General features: G+C 42.5%; 1 protein-coding gene across 1 annotated transcript in view; it reads right to left on the reverse strand.

Moving 5' to 3' along the window:
• Positions 1-17,327, reverse strand: part of SLX4IP (SLX4 interacting protein) — a 655,245-nt gene that overhangs the window by 616,663 nt on the left and 21,255 nt on the right. The gene's annotated exons all lie outside the window — the stretch shown is intronic.

Consider the following 17,327-nt stretch of genomic DNA (forward strand, 5'->3'; position numbering starts at 1 on the left):
TTCAAAGGTGGTGAGGTAGCAGCAAGGACGCCTAGCAACTTGGATTGGCATTGTACTTGCACACCACTCCGCTGAACTCCTGAGGCTAGAATTCGTTGGCGTACACCTTAGCTGCTTTATTCCTGGCCTGCCCCCATCAGCCAATGACCTGGGGGAAAACTGACACTAAGCAGTTTAAGTTACAATTTGAGCAACGGAGGGGCTCATGGGTGACTGGTGAGACAGCAGATTCTACACCAGCATGCTCCCTGTCCACAGACTAAAATGCACAGGATGGGGTCATGAAGTTATTCCTTTGGGCAATGCAGGAGAGCCTATAATGGATAGGCTCAAAGGCTGACTCCCTAACTCACGAAAAGGACTCTGTCTTCAATAAACTGTAAAAGCTTGACAGGAGACTTGCACAGTAGAACTACGAGTATCAGATGTAGAAAACAATGTTGCTGCAAAAGGCGAAACTTTCCTCAGTATGGAAAAGCTCTTTAACGTCCTTCAGGCCTGGTCCCAATGGAACAACATTGGAATTCTAGGTATTCTTGAATCAGCCAATGCAGGCAAACTTAAGTACTACCTATAGCGTCTTTTATTTGCATTTTTCAGATTGGAGACCTGTTAACCATGAGATAACCACCTGGAGGCCCCGGCTTTCCCCAACATAAACTTCTGAGACAAGGATACTGCTCTGAGACTAGCACGTGAAAAAATGAGATTTCTTGTAGGATGGACACCTCTCTCTTCCAGACTTCACACTTGCAGTGCAAGAAGCTAAGATTACGTTTGTTGCAGTTAAAAGACCCTCCTTAAGGACAAAATCCACTATGCAATGATGTATCCTGCTCACATGAAGGTCACACATGAGGACAAGACAGGTATATTTCCCTCCTCTCAGAAGGTATCTGAATTCCTGTGGAACATGGAAACATGCCTGGCTTCCTGTAGTCGGCTGTCCACTTAGCTAGCGCTGCTGCTGCCATTTGTGCAAGTCACATTCTGCTAGATGGAATCCAGTCATGAAGCCGTAACCATGATAATACTGTGGTGGCTGCCCGACTGTCTGTATGCAGTGCTGTGGCATCCGAATTCACCCTCACAGGGGTAGTCACTGGGACTTGGAGAAACAATTCTCAACAGCGGTCTGTCTGTGGTGCTGCATCTGTTGCTCTCAGAATGATTTACAGTGTAATCAGATTTGCATATTGCCAGTCTTGAGAAAGTAGTCCTTGAATCCATGAGTCAGTGTAAAGTGTAAAGACGAGCATTCATCAGATGGCCACTTCAGTGCCCATTATTTTTAATATTTCTTTCTACAGTGTGCATCCTCAGTTTGTTTGCTATGTCAGAAAGCCTTCTCCCTTTATACACCTTAAAACATTCATGGAAAATTGACCTTGGCTTACTTCTGATTAATTACTCTCCTTTCTTTCGCTGGAGTGACCCTCTTCTCCTCTACCAACCTATGCAAGCTTTCAGTTTTGGAGTATAACCTCCTCTCAGTCTCATACCTGTCTGCCTTAATCTTAATTTTATTGACCACAGCCTCTCCTTCTTTAAAACCCTATTGCTATAACCCAATAACATCCAATCTCTGCCAGCCTACTTATTTCACCAACTATTTGCCTGAAACCAGAGTAACCCCGCCAATGATCACACCTAACTGGTATTATTTTTAATCTACCACAAAGAAACTGTAATAAATGCATTTTGTTTCCCCCACGAGAGCACATGACTAATCCTAATAACCAACAATACCACTGGTTAATCACTAACCTTGGGTCCAGGAGTAGCATGCTACTCACTGTAAAACAGTTCATTGCCTTGCCAGGGTAGTGAGCACTATACAAATTCATCTACAGTTTGAGGCCAGTGTGCAGTAACATCATGAGGATATAGATCATCAGATTCAGAGATAATGGCTGATTGCCCCTGAATATGTCCAGCTTCACACTGTGATACCCCAGCACTATTTGACTTCATGAAGTTAATTTATGGTTCACATTTGTGGGAACTGTTAGCTTATATGATCGTGTTAATCTAGGCACCTGTTGCTTCGGTTGCTCGAAATACCCCTCCATGCTGGTCTCAGGCACCAGGCCTGCATTTGCACCATCACTTGCCTTATGCACCTCACCCATTTGTTTGTGCAGACCGGGGCTATCAGCCATGGCTTGATACTAGCTATGTTTTGTCAGCATGGGATCTGCAATCCAGTTATATATGAGCCTGGAATGCAGAGTGCACCCTTGCGCCTCACTCTCCTTGTATATACATGTGAAAGAGGGATTAGTGTGGGCTCCTGTTCGCTGCTCCTAGCTCTAGAAGCAGATTCTCCGCCTTCTTGATTTGTTGTTACTATGCCCTCTGCACTGATGTTTATCTTTGCTACTGACTGTTTTTTTCCAAGGAGCTATGTCCTGGTGGGACTAGGCTGCTATTGTGGGTGGGTGATGGTTTGTTTGTGATTAGGGGGCTCAGCAATCCCCAAAACGTTGTCACATCCTTTTCTACCTTGATAGACACCACGTTAAAATAGCTCTGCTCCAACAAACTGAATCCATGTTTACTTCAAATGGGCTTTGCATTGGATAGTTGTGTCATATTCCTTGTGTAAGTAAGGTGTGGAAATTCTGGTTAAAAAAACAAAAACAAAAAATTGGTACACTTCTCTCAGCTTGGTTCCCAAACAAGTTACTGTGGAAGGTATGTCATAGCATGGGGTAGACTAGCGAGCATCCAAATCACTATTGTGAATTGTTACAGCCTAAAAAATCAACAACCCTGCCTTTTTCAAAACACTATTGGTCAGATTGCTTGCATCCGAGCTGCATGCACTGCTCTGAGGGAGTGGGGCAGGGGTAAGGGGTTGGTTTCAACTGCGTACTCCAAAATTCTTCAGATAGGTCGTCTTCATTTAGACTTATAATATTGGAGCATAATCTCCTTGAAGTCTGGTGCCACAGATACTCTGCTACATGGGAGAGCACCTTTTTTCTGCAGGTCAATAATATGTTGTCTCGTCTGCACCACTGGATGACCTCAGCGGATGTTGGCCCATGGGCCGGGAAATATCCATTATCCCGGCAGGGTGTGGTCTGACCACTCTCCAATCTTGCTCCGTCTGGTTGTTCCAGGACTACCCATTGGGAAGGAATATAGAAGGCAAACGCACTGGCAAGTCACTATCAAATATGGTAGAGCATCCACAAGCTGGAACTACTATAGCTGACATCACAGATCGCCGGGGAGGGACACTATTTAACACACATCACATAATAGACACTTTCTCCGAGTTCAGAGGATTGTACTCTTAATATGGAGTCAGACCCCCAAGCAGCATCTCCGAATTCTTGGAAGATACTGCTCTTGCCTGGATCGATGATGTCCATCTGCAATTTCTGTGTCCATTTATATGAGACAAGATAAAGACTGTTATTATCTCTCTGCCGGTGGGCCAGACACCTGGGTCAGATGACCATCCCACTGAGTTTTACAACAGATAAACTGTTTAACAGAATGGATACACCTTTTACATAATTCGACTACAGACACAGAATGAATGTGGACATCTCTCAGCTGATCTCGATTTCAGGGGGCATCAGACAACAAAAAAGAAGTGGAAAGAGGGAAGAGGCCTATCACCTTAGAGCCCCTAGCTGCTCGACTAAGACAGCATTATTCTGCTCACCCCCTCAGGTACACAAGCCAACATTTCCTAGTCTCCATGTAACATGGCTCTATATTTAAGAAACCCTGGGCCTTGCCTTAATGTGGTAATGAGAGAATTCCTAAAATTCGGCTCCCTCTCTGGGGTGACTATATTCTAGGAGACATCTTATATATTTACACTCAGAAATGGCATTGTTTTGTTTACTCCAGATGGTTCGGTGAAATACCCAGGCATGTGGATCCTTAGGGACACTGATAAGGTTATGAAGGAATGTAACGGGATGGCCTTGGTTAAATTATATGATCAAGTTACCAGATAAAAAGCCCTTCCACTGTCGCTGGCAGGACGACTTTCCCTTATGAAGATGGTAGTTCGACCTAAACTACTATATATTTTGGTGAACATCACTATTTCATTTATAAAGATCCCTTTCCAGACACGCCAATGGAAAATGGTTGAATTGACATGGGCGTGTGGCCAACCTAGGATTAAGTGGTAATCCCTAACTTGTCCTTTCTATCTTGGTAGATTTGAGGACCCTGACTTTGAACTCTATTATCTTTGTGCACAGGCCCACTTTGCCCCCATTGGAATTGCCCTTCCCTGTATACTCCACATTCAGCAATTGAGCTGGAAAGGGTGTCTCCTTTGCTACTCCTGCCGCCCTCCTATCATGTGGACAGTACACACTTGGGACTCACTGAGAAAAAAGGTAGACCATGATATCCTTTGTCCAAGAACTGCAGTTGCTCTGCCACTCAAGACAGGCGGTCACAGACAAACCAAAGACGGTGACTTTATTGCATACCCGAAAGGGCTGGAGTCTTGGTGTAGTAAATACAAAGATGGATACTTTAAACAACTGGAACATTTTTGGGCGGCCTTCCCTTGTTCCCATTTAGATCTTTTCCTCTATTACCGTATCCATAGTTTATGAAGACCCACAGTCCATTCCTTACTGCTGGAGATGGATGTGGTTTTCAGGCCCAGGAGAAATTCCTTTCAAAACCTATTACAAGGCAAGTGGTCAACATTCTTTATCAAGAGGTCCTGGTCTCTAAAGATGGGTCAGGGCCGGATGGGAATCTGATTTGGGGGAGGTGCCACTGGACAAGATTTAATGAACATGCTGTAGACAAGCATGTTGGGCTCCATTAGCAGGCAGAGTATCATCCATTTCAAATTTCTCCATCAGGTGTGTTACCTCTCTTACACGCTACACAAATTTGGGCTTCGAGCAATTTCCAAATGCTTACTTCCTACACCTGGCCAGTGCAGTGTAGTCCTTCTGGAGTGAGGTCACTGATGCTTTATCTCTAATGACTGAACATGTGATGGACATGGACCCCAAGGTCACAATCCTTGGTTGGGTGGAGGACCTTCCAGCAATGAGCAGGAGATTTGTGGATCTGTTTTTGCTGATGGCAAAATGGCAGGTGGTGTGCCAAGGAGGCAGAGGTCAGGCTTCTAAGTAGAAGATGTAGCTCAATTATTTTAGATAGTCTAATGCCCAATTTGAGCTTTATGCAGATTTACTCCCACCTTCGTCCATGCCGAAAATACATATGGTCTCCACTACAATCATATCTCCTAACTGTGACCACATTTTGGTTGTTCTTTTATGGGGAACAAGAGGACTGGCAGCCAACCATTATACAGGAAGCAGTACAATATGGTCTGTCAATACATGTGTAGTAGATTGGACTTGTACATATAAGGCCACTACATGACAACTGAAGTGAAGTGTAATCTGCACTACAATGCAGGAGGAGGGGATCCTATGGCTGGCACCTTACCATTAAATATACTACTTATATCAATGAATGCTACATAATTGTTAATTTTGAAACATCTCTTTCTCCTGTTCACCCTCTGCCTTTCATATTTGTCTATGTTTCTTATCTTACATGTTAGTCAATAAACATGAAAAAAAAAAGAAAAAGAAAAATGAATGCAGCAATTAAGTATGGACAAATGAAACTCTATGACTGCCTGTTTGACGAAGACGCCAAGTAATAATAGAAATGAGGGTATTGTTAACTAACCCTTGGTACCACTCATAAAATACTATAGTGGCAACAGATCAAGCAGACATCTTCAAAATATGTAGAATTATAATTGCTTCTTGGTGCAAGGTATCATGGTAGTCCAAGGTCAGGCACGACAACTTACTGGCTCCAGGTTAAATATCAACACTCAATTATGGAATATAGCACTCAATGAAAAAAAATGAACACTGCTGTAACCATTATGCTTACAAAGACAGATATAACACATCTCCTTCCTTACACAATAAGCAAACCGAGGTGAGGATATAGACTTCACACTGACAAACTGGCATAATACATTGCAGCCACAGACTAGGATACCTAACACATGAAACATAAAGATCATTGAGATTCACCACCTAATGCAAAATTACACAGATTCTAACATAATCACTCATCCAAAAGGGAAGCCTTCGATTACTAATTTGTGGTGTTCTGATAACCTAGGACATACCTCTTCCATTTTACGTATTCAAGCCACAGCTGGGTCCTAATACCCTTGGTGGTTCAACATTTTTTGACAGTCCATATGCATGCGATGCTCCCGCCACGAGTGTCCTTGTCTCTGGTGTGGTATCACATATATGCCAATGGGCCCGATTCAGACGGGAGACTCCCGCTTTTTTATGCCAAAAATTACTAATTTAGCTGCCTCCTGCCTAAAATTGCCTCTACTTCAATAGAAGTAAGTGGGGAAAATGCATTCCCCGATTTTGTTTTCAAAATCTACCACTTTCCTGGCATGTATGGTACCAGCCCGATTGACGACAAATTGTAGTAGCAACATATAAAACAGTCGTTTTTAAAGTATATTTGTAGAATGATGTTTATTTCTTGGAGCAAAGAGGTGTGGCAGTCCAAGGCTAGGCACCACAACTAACTCCAGATTAAATATCAACACTTTAATATGAAATATAACGCTCATTAATTCTAAAAGTGACAGCAGTCATGGTTTATGACATAAAACAAATTTTTAATTCCCTTATTCCCTCTCATTATTCCATTTCTCATGTTTACTTCTGTCTCACGCCATTTCTATTACTTTGCTTTGGAACTATATACTATGTTAACATGGATTTATTGACATTATACCACTTTGTACTACAGAAAGGCAAATATGATACGGTGCAATACAAATTATAAAAATAATCCATCACCGTGACCACTTAAACTTGCTAAAGACAATTCAAATTACATATCAAACTTACTGATCAACTGAAACTCGTAGTATACCGATTTAAACTGAATCATATCTAAAGTTTCAGTTAACAAACCTTAAGATTTTGTCAAAGCTGCCTTTTCAACAGCTTTCAAAACAATCATTTTAGATACAAACTCAAAATTGTAAGCACAGCATTCTTAAAACGATTGGAGTCTCAACATGAAACTTCAGGAATACAAGTAAATATGTTACGAAGTGAAAACAGTAACTCTGGAGGTACAAATGATAACACCACAGGATGCATGTAGACTTGTTGGTGGGACATGAGGAGATGGTTACACATTACAGAGAGGTTCAATATAAGTGTCCCAGTAATATTGCCATAGCAAAATTAACTTTAAGAATTTCCACAGCTCATGATAGAGTGAGATTAGTCAAACTTAAATTGTTTTTGGCTTGGCCAAATTATAACCAGTAGATTTTGAGCAAAACATTCAAATATGTGATCCTTTGTAAGCCTGGCCTGACATCCTCAGATGTCTGCCAGGTTACAGTTTTCAACAAAGATGATAAATATAAGTAAGTTATGCATAACATGCACAAAAGGGGCTTTAAGTCTGCCTCCTTCAGCCACTGCTAAAATGGAGTGCCACTCACATGTTCGATCAGCCCACAGTACTGCATACATAGAATGGGACAACGGATTAGACTCCTTCAACCAGTGACTGTTTTATCATTCGTTTCAAAATTCTGGGAATGCCCACTAAATAACCATTTATTATAAAAGCTGTCAGTCACTGTGAGAGATGGAATTTTGCTTTATTGCATCTGTATGAGCTCAATAGGTTAAATTATACCTCTTCGGAAAACTTTGTATCGACCCCCACTGCCCTGGCTGCCAGGTCACTCCTTTACTTTTCAAAACAGCTGCACCACTCCAACCACTGCTGCGGGCCCCTCTCTACTTTTCAAACCCAAAGCTCTCGCGGCTACTCCGCAAATCCTTTACTTGTAGCAGTGCCTACAGCTCTTCTGCTGCTGCTGTAAGGCACCTAATTTCTTATGCATTTCGCCTGACAGCCTGTGCTCCCCACTCTTTATTTTTTAGGTCTCGCCACAGACAGCACGCATGCGCTGTCACCTGAGAGAGATATTATATACAACACAGGGCTTGGAGCCAGCCAACTTGACACGGAGACTCTTTCATCTATTTAACGTCTTCTTTATTACATCCACCCAGAACAGCATAAATCACAATCTCTTGTCTCCTCTCTCTCGATCCCCAAGCGTCCTCCCTCGAATCCTCAGTACATTCTATTGCCAAGGTAACGCTTCACACTAACTACAACATAACACATCTTCCCCTCTTAATAAATAAATAAATGGAGAAAAAAAATGTGATAACCAACTAATAGCATAACTATATACATTTACCTAAAAAAACAACATAAGATAGGACTTACAGAACAACTTATAGAAATGGTTCTAATCACAGTTCTTAAGGTATAAATAAGGTATAAATAAAGTATAATTTTTAACTCACAAAATCCCTGAGATGTCTAGGATATGTGCAGCTTCTTCCACTCCTTCTTACTCCTACATTCACATCTACATCAGACCTAACAGCATCATGTTCATCCAACAATTTGGAACACTTGGCTAGTCGCGACATACTCCAAACTTCGCCATCTTCTAGAACAACAACATTCTTCTTTACTTCTATAATCTTCTTCGGTCCAATATATTTAGATTCTCCTTTAGGACACCACAGAGGTTTCTTAATAAACACCAAATCACCTTCACACCAACTCTTCTGACGTACACAACGCTTCTCATCAAATCGCTTCTTATACTTCGTCTGATTCTCAATTACTCTAGCTCGAATATCCTTTAAGTCATTGAACTTTGCTCTAACTTGAGTTTTAGGATGCAACCACGAAGGATTCAGCTTTGAGCCTGCTAATCTGCCTTTTAGAATGCGAAACGGAGACATACCAGTAACAACATTTGGTGCATTCCTGTGGGCCCATAACTTCTCCCTCAATACAGTTTTTAATGGAAATCTGTTTTCCAAAGCTACTTGAACACTTGCCTTCACCAACTGATTCATTTTCTCAACCAACCCATTAGCTTGGGGTGCATAAAGTGCTGTGCGAAAATGAGAGATTGCCAAACTCTTAAGAAAATCCTTCATTTCTGAGGAAGTTAACTGAACACCATCGTCAGTCACTATCACTCTAGGAATTCCTTCACAGGCAAACACATCAGTCAAAAAATCTATCACAGTTCTGGTGGTAATAGAGTGTACACAACAAGCAGTGACCCATTTAGAAGTGTAATCAACAAGAACAATCACAAATCTTTCATTGTATGGTAACATTTCAAAAGGTCCCACCAAATCCAAACCCAATTTGACCCATGGTTCATCAGGAATGGAAAACGGAGATAAAGGAGCAGTCCGGACTACCCTGGATTTATCATTTCCAGCACACTGTAAACAGTCCTTCACCACAACCTCAACCTGTTTATCTAAACCTGGCCACCAATAACATTCTCTGATACTAGCTTTTGTGAGGTTCCTACCTAGATGTCCCTCATGACCTAAATTAATCAGCTTCTCACGTAAACTAGAAGGGGGAATTAATCTGTTATTCCTGAACAAATTGCCATCGATGATACTCAACTCATCCATAACGTTCCAAAAAACTTTGGTATCTTCATGACAATCACTCAAACATGGCCACCCTTGAACCACATATTCCATGACCACTTTTAAAACCGGGTCTCTACCACATTCTCCATCCCATTCCACTTTGTCTAGAGCAGATTCTTTGATCCACAACACAGGAACATGCTCAGCAAGGCTACAACCAACCACTGGTAGTCTATACAGGAAATCAGCAGGAATATTCTTCTTTCCAGGATAATACTCCACCAAATAATTAAAGTCTAACAGGCTCTCCACCCAACGCTTGATCCGTGGTGTTGTACTCTCAATGTTTCGGCAAGTGAACAACTGTACTAAGGGTTTGTGATCACTCCTGAGTACAAAGGGTAAACCCCATAAATAATATTTGAAATGATTTATAGTCCAAGTGCAAGCCAACGCTTCACGCTCAATCACAGAATACCGTTCCTCTTGACTTTTAAGAGAACGTGACGCAAACGCCACTACTCTTTCTTCTCCATCTACGTGTTGTGAGAGAACTGCACCAAGGCCTTTCAAGCTAGCATCAGTGGATAAAAATGTTTTGCGCTTAACATCAAAATGGCCTAAGGTGGGCATCTTTCCTATGTCATTTTTCACTGCATTAAACGCCTCCTCACACTGTGGAGTCCACTCATACGGCACACCCTTCTTCAGGATCATTCTTAATGGTTGCACAATACTCGCAAAATTCTTAACAAATTTAGAGTAGTATTCTGCAAGACCAAGAAACGATCGTACTTGATCTTTATCTACTGGTATTGGTACTGACATAATTGATTTCGCTAACTCTACCTTCGGTTTGATACCATCTCCAGATATAGTGTGACCAAGAAAAGAAACAGTTCCAACTCTAAACTTACATTTCTCCTTCTTTACAGTCAACCCATTCTCTCTCAACCTCATAAGAACAGCTCTAAGCATAGCATCATGCGTGACGGTGTCTTTGCCATAAACAAGAATGTCATCCTGGAAAAACAAAACAGAATCAAGATTTTTGAGTACTTCCTTCATAATTCTCTGGAAACAAGCAGCAGCAGATGCCAAACCAAAAGGCATTCTAACATATCTGAACGCCCCCAAAGGAGTAACAAAAGAAGTAAGATGTCTTGAATCTTCATCAAGCAGGATCTGATGATACGCTGCAGAGAGATCCAAAACACTGAATACATTAGCCCCAGTTAACATGGTCAAAGTCTCATTGATATTAGGCAACGGCTGGCGGTCTACCCAAATGCATTGATTGAGACCTCTGAGGTCCACACATAATCTGATTTTTTTCCCATTATCTTTGGGAACCAAAACTATGGGTGCTAACCACTCTGAGGCTTCAATCTCTTCTATAACACCCAAACCCAGTAATCTGTCAAGCTCCTCTTGCAAGGGCTGCAACATCAGATGAGGCACCTTCCTCACCTTGAATACAGCCGGACTGGCATTAGATTTTAATATGATTTTATGTTTGAAGTTTTTCAGTAGTCCAAGCCCATCATTAAAGATCTCTGGGAAATTGCTTACAATTTCTTCATCATCACCCAAAACAGAAACAGAAAGGACCTGGTCAGGAGTATTGGGGTTCAAAACAATTCCTAAATCTTTTTGATGGCGACACCCCAACAGATTGTTGCCACGTTTTGCTACGTAAACCTTTCCAACTGTTTCACGCCCTTTAAATTCTATCGTCATCACAGAGTAACCGATAAGGTCAATTTTCTGTCCACCATATCCAATAGGATCGATGTCAGGTGGAACTAGTTCAATCTTTTCACCTGCAAAAATCCTTTCCCAATTCTTGTCCCCAATTAGCGTAAACGGGGATCCTGAATCAGCAAGTACTGGGACAGTTTTCCCATCAATACCAATATCAAACCTTGGCATAACTAACTTATTTTCATTGCACTGTTGATTGGTATAATCAACATGCAAAATAATCTGTTGTTCACTTGTTGATTCACTGACCATATTCACTTTTGAACTTTTGCAAACTTTCGCTAAATGCCCCCTTTTTCCACAATTCCTGCAATTTACATTTCTAGCAAAGCATTTTGGGTTATTAGCCAAATGACCAACATTGCCACACTTGTAACATCTGACGTTGCTTTTCTCTACAGTCCCATTATTAATTTTTCCTTTACTGGACACTTTCTGCACAAAGTCACATTCCTGAACACAATCACAAGAAGAACCCGGAAGTGCAGATTCAGCATGAATGCCATGACTTGCGCCCTTCATCTCCTTGGCCCATAAAATGGCATGTTCCATGCTCTCAGCGATGATCTGAGCTTCCTGCAAGGTTGAGTTCTTGGCTAGTAGTTTTTCTTGGACCCTGGGATTGTTAGTACAACGCACCAGTTGGTCACGTATTAAGGAGTCCGTGAGTTCAGTAAAGTCACATGTTTGAGCCAATGTCTTGAGTGAAGCAATGTAATTGCCAACCCTTTCATCTTTAGCTTGCACTCTCATAAAAAACTTGTGTCTTTCCATGAGAACATTTATGCGACCACCAAAATGTTTTTTGAGCATCATAAGTGACATTTCATAAACATCTCTAGGTTCACCCTCAGCTGTACCAAAAGTTATCAAATCAAGGCTGCCATAAATATTTCGTCCCTCAACTCCTAAATTGTGTAATAGAATGCCTTGTTTCCTTGCAGGGGAAAATTTCTCTCCACCAATACCAATTAAGTATGAATCAAATAAATGTATCCATTTTTTCCATGGTAGAATTGGTTCACCTCGTTCAGATAAAAATTGTGGAGGCTGAGACATGCTGAGGAGAGACTGATGGGTCATTGTTAATAATCAAGAATATCAAATGTAGGTAAATCTTTCTGGTAAAAGGTTCTTTTGTTGTACTTCCTGAATATGCTTTGTTGTACTTCCTGAATGTGCCCAAGTTCTTGTTATGTTAGCACTCTAGTTTATATTCATTTCCTGTCGTAAAGGAACTTCCTGTAAAAACTATGTTTCATGAATGTCAATGGGAGCAGGATTCACCAGGATACAGTAAGTTTATGCTGTTGAAACTGTGATAATCATAATAATATGCATATGGCAGCAACAGTCAGAAATGAAGACAATTGACGTAGAAGGTTTAAAACAGTACGAGGTGCGTGCGTGTTCAGTAGAGCACTTCATCTATTCCTGATGAAAAACACGTTGCTCAGCTGTCATTCTCAAAAGCTGGAAACACACAAATAGCTGTATTCTGCGCACGTATCGGTTTGTAGAAATGCACTTTGTTCACAATCAGCTGTATCCACCAAAACGTCTTAGAGAGGTGCGCGCGTGTATTTCAACAAAACGCATTACATTCAGCTGTTACGATCAACTGCCATCCTACACAGCTGTATGCGTGCGCGTGCCGGAAAACCAAACACGTTGTTTCCAATCAGCTGTTACAATCAGCTGTCATCCTGAAGCACTGAATACAGTCTGAAATGCGCAGCGCTTAAATTTCACAAAATATGCGTGCGTGTGCCGGAAAACAAAACACGTTGTTGACAATCAGCTGTCGTCCTGAAGTACTGAATACAGTCTGAAATGCGCAGCGCTCAGATTTCACCTAAATCACGTGGGTCCGATGAAGGGTGGATGTAGCTCGTCGCCACTTGACACGGAGACTCTTTCATCTATTTAACGTCTTCTTTATTACATCCACCCAGAACAGCATAAATCACAATCTCTTCCCAGTGACTCCCTTGTCTCCTCTCTCTCGATCCCCAACCGTCCTCCCTCGAATCCTCAGTACATTCTATTGCCAAGGTAACGCTTCACACTAACTACAACATAACACAACTGCTTACCATTCATTGGCTTCATGGTTACTCATATTCGCTGCCTCCTTATTAGCAGAGCGCATGCCTTTACTTCTTTCGTGTGGAGTACTTTACTAGTGTCCTTCTTCTGCACACACTGTGACTGACGCACTATTTTCTTTGTTCATCCCCTGAACTGCTTCTTATATCTTCCCCCGTGATGCTTCTGCCTGTACTGCTTCTTCCCTCCCACCCTCTTTGTGTTGTTTCTTCCCCTTCCCATCCCGGTTTTCTGTATTGCGTCTTCCTCCTCCAACACGCCCATGTTACTTCGACATTTATTGATTTTCTGAATATCACATAGTTATTACATCATAATTCTCAGGGTATAGGTAGTATTGAATCAGCAAGATTCATAGTATGTTACACATAATTTCGGGTGTTCGAACTAAGCCATAAAAATGTAATAGCTGTTCAGCCCCTCAGGGCAGGCCTAAGATATCGTTCAGCCACATCCTATAAATAAATACCAAGTTTTGATATCACCAAGCATCTGTGCACATATTTCTTATCTTAGAATACAGGGATAGAAACCTAAGGTATTTTATAGTGACATGTACATCTCAATGAAAATCTGCTGGTGTACAATTTAATACATGGAGTCAATTCCGGAGGTCCAGTGCGCGGTATGTATATCTCTCTGTCATGCTGGGCCAGATGTCTGGGCTAGGTTTATTCTCTCCATCCCCTCCTCATAATTTTTAGTCATTAAGGCAGCACCTTCCCCAGAAGCAGGAGGTACTCCTGTCTCCTGCAAGTCCCATTAAGATAGCCGACCAGGCTTGCAGGTCATCCTCCAAGCGTTCATCCCTACAAATATGGCACATCCGTACTTTTTCGGCACTCGCCCATTCAACCAAGTCTTTCATCCATGTGGCATGGGTAGGAGGTGTTGACCACAGCCACGCAACGGCTTTACGTCTTTCAGTTAGGACAAGCCAAGGAGGACAAGTTTCCTGGACAGATGTTTCATATCAGGTGACGTAAGCACCGCTATTTGGTCGGCTTCCAGGGTAAGATATGTCTGGTGTACAAAGTCATATTGTAGGAGTTTGAAGCTGGCATTAGAACAGACCCTCTGTACCCCCTAGTGGACCTTCATCCATTCTTTGGTTGAGAATGGCTCCACAAACATCTTCTCCCATTTGGTCTACATATGGAGCATTGTCTGTGGTAGGTCCGCGCAAAGCGCCCCATAGAGACGGGAGACCAACCTGCGACCCCCTGCCAATTTTAACATGGCTGTTAATGCATTAAATCTAGGGGGCTCGTCAGGGAAGTAGGGCCACACTTTGCGTGCTGTCCTCGAGATCTTTATGTACTGGAGGTACTGTCCTCCTCCGAGGGAGAAAGAGATCACAGCTTCCTCTTTAGTTATAAAGCGCAGCTCAGGGTAAAGGTCCCCCATAGTTTCACACCCCCGTCTTTCCATCTTGTATAGACATGGAGTCTGTGATTGTCAGGAAAGGCTGTGTTACCCACAGAGGCATTTCTGGATGTCAGACCTGGCATCCTTGGTGTGGGTTCCCCTGTCTTCTTGCCTCTCCTTTCTGTATTTTCTACTTTGTACTGGATTTCGTTTTTGCTGGTTTTTGGTACTCTGGGCAATTTACCACTACTGGAAGATTGTGATTATGATAGGTTATCCCTGATTGGTATATTTGATTTACTAGTAAGCCCCTAGTAAAGTGCACTAGAAGTGCCTAGGTCCTGTAAATCAAATTCTACTAGTGGGCCTGCAGCACTGAGTGTGCCACCCACATGAGTAACACTGAAAACATGTCTCAGCCCTGTCACTGAATGGTGTGTGTGAAGTTTTGCAATGACAATTTGGCCTGGCAAACGTACCCACTTGCCAGGCCAAAACATTCCCTTTTACTACACGTAAGTCACCCCTAAGGTAGGCCCTAGGTAGGCCCATGGGCAGGGTGCAGTGTATTTAAAAGGTAGGACATGTACTAGTGTGTTTTACATGTCCTTGTAGTGAAATACTGCCAAATTCAGTTTTCACTAATGCAAGGCCTATCTCTCCCATAGGTTAACATGGGGATTGCCGTGAAATATATTTTAAGTGCAGTTTCCCATTGGGAGCACATCGAGATTTGGAGTTTGGGGTCTCTGAATTCACAACTTAATAATACATCTTTTGGTAAAGTTGATTTTTAGATAGTCTGTTTGTAAATGTCACTTTTATAAAGTTGGCATTTTTTTGCTTACCCATTCTGTGCTTCTGCTTGGCTGCTGAATCCAGGTCTGGGTCAGACTGACAGTTGGGCTATTTGTGAATTCACTCTAGACAGTAACACAAAGGGAGCTGAGGTGTGTCTTGCACATCCTGATGAGTCTTCCTGGGGAGGAGCTGTCACGTGCATTTGAAAGGGCTGTGTCTGTCCCCTCACAATACAGTCTCCAACCCACTAGAGTGTGGCTGGGGCAGGGCAAGGAAGAGGCAGGGACTTGTGCACTACAAAGTCTTTTCTTTGAAGTTTGTCTATCTCAAAGGCAGAAATGAGTTTAAGTAGTGGATCCAAAACCCCAGACTTTTCGAACACTTCTGGATCAAGACCAACCTCTGCCAAGGAGAAGAGCTGAAGAGCTGCAAGGAGGAGTACTGCCCTTTTGCTGTGTGTGCTTTGCTGGATTGCTGCCTGCATTTGCTGCTTCTGCCTTAGAGAGGACAAAGTCTGGACTTTACTGTGTATCCTGCTTGTGAGGATTCTCCAAGGGCTTGGACTGAGCTTGCCTCATGTAAAGAAGTCTCAATGACATCAATGACTTCACCTGCAAGCACCTGGGCTATCTTACTGAGACCCCCTGACTTGCCAAGTAGTGGTACAGCCAGTCCTTGTGCCCCTGGAAGGAGAAGCTGGCAGAACCTGAGTGAAGAGCCACGCACCGGAGCCTAGCGGCAGAAGAATTGACGCAGCACCCACCTCGCAGCTTTATTTTTGACACATACCATGTACTTTGTGCTAAAACAACACATCCATTGATTCTTATGGATAAAGACTATTTTTACTTCAAAATTTGATATGCATACTTGTGTATGTTGTATTTTTGTTGTTTTGGTCTCCTTTGATTTATATAAATATTGGTTATTTTTCTAAACTGGTGTGGGGTCCTTTTGTGGTGTTTTTACTATGTTACTGTATTTGTTTGTGCAAATACTTTACACATTGCCTCTGAGATAAGCCTGACTGCTTGTGCCAAGCTACCAAGGGGTGAGCAGCGGTTAAGTAAGCCGAGTAGCTCCTTTGCCCTGACCAGAGTGAGGGTCCCTACGTGGACAGGGTGTAAACTGACTGCCACCTAGAGACCCCATTTCTAACACCAGGGTATATGGAGCTCAATGGATAACATGTCTAACCACCTCTTGCCATACCCTCGCCACCAACCGAATGATGTTGAGGGTGCTGGGGAAGATACGGGGGACGCCCTCCGTTCCAGCATCAGTAGTACCTGCAGGGGCCTTCCCCAATATGCGCCACACAGGAGACTCTTCTTCCAATTGTCATCTGGATCTAGCCAGAGTACTGCGTGTTGCTACTGGGCTGCCATATAATTAAGTTCCACATGGGGCACCTCCAGCATCCCTTGATCCCATGTTCCTTTTAAGGCAGCAAGCCCAACCCGCTTGCATTTGGGTCCACAGAGCAGGTCCATCATCAGACTATCTACTGTCTGAAAGTAATTTTGGGGAATCACATACAGAGTGCTCTGGAGGGCATACAAACAGTTGGTAAGTATTATTTTAGCAATAGCAATCTTTCCTGTTAAAGATAATGGCACTTCTTACCACAAACGGGTTGAGAAATGTATCCTCTCTACTTCTCAGCCAATGTTCCGCCATGGTAGGTCGGGGCCATGTGAGTCCGTTGCATCCCAAGTTGTCGAATCGCTTGGGGCTTCCATAGAAAAAACACTCTGG

This window comes from Pleurodeles waltl, chromosome 5, assembly GCF_031143425.1.
Source record: "Pleurodeles waltl isolate 20211129_DDA chromosome 5, aPleWal1.hap1.20221129, whole genome shotgun sequence".
Lineage (NCBI taxonomy): Eukaryota > Metazoa > Chordata > Amphibia > Caudata > Salamandridae > Pleurodeles > Pleurodeles waltl.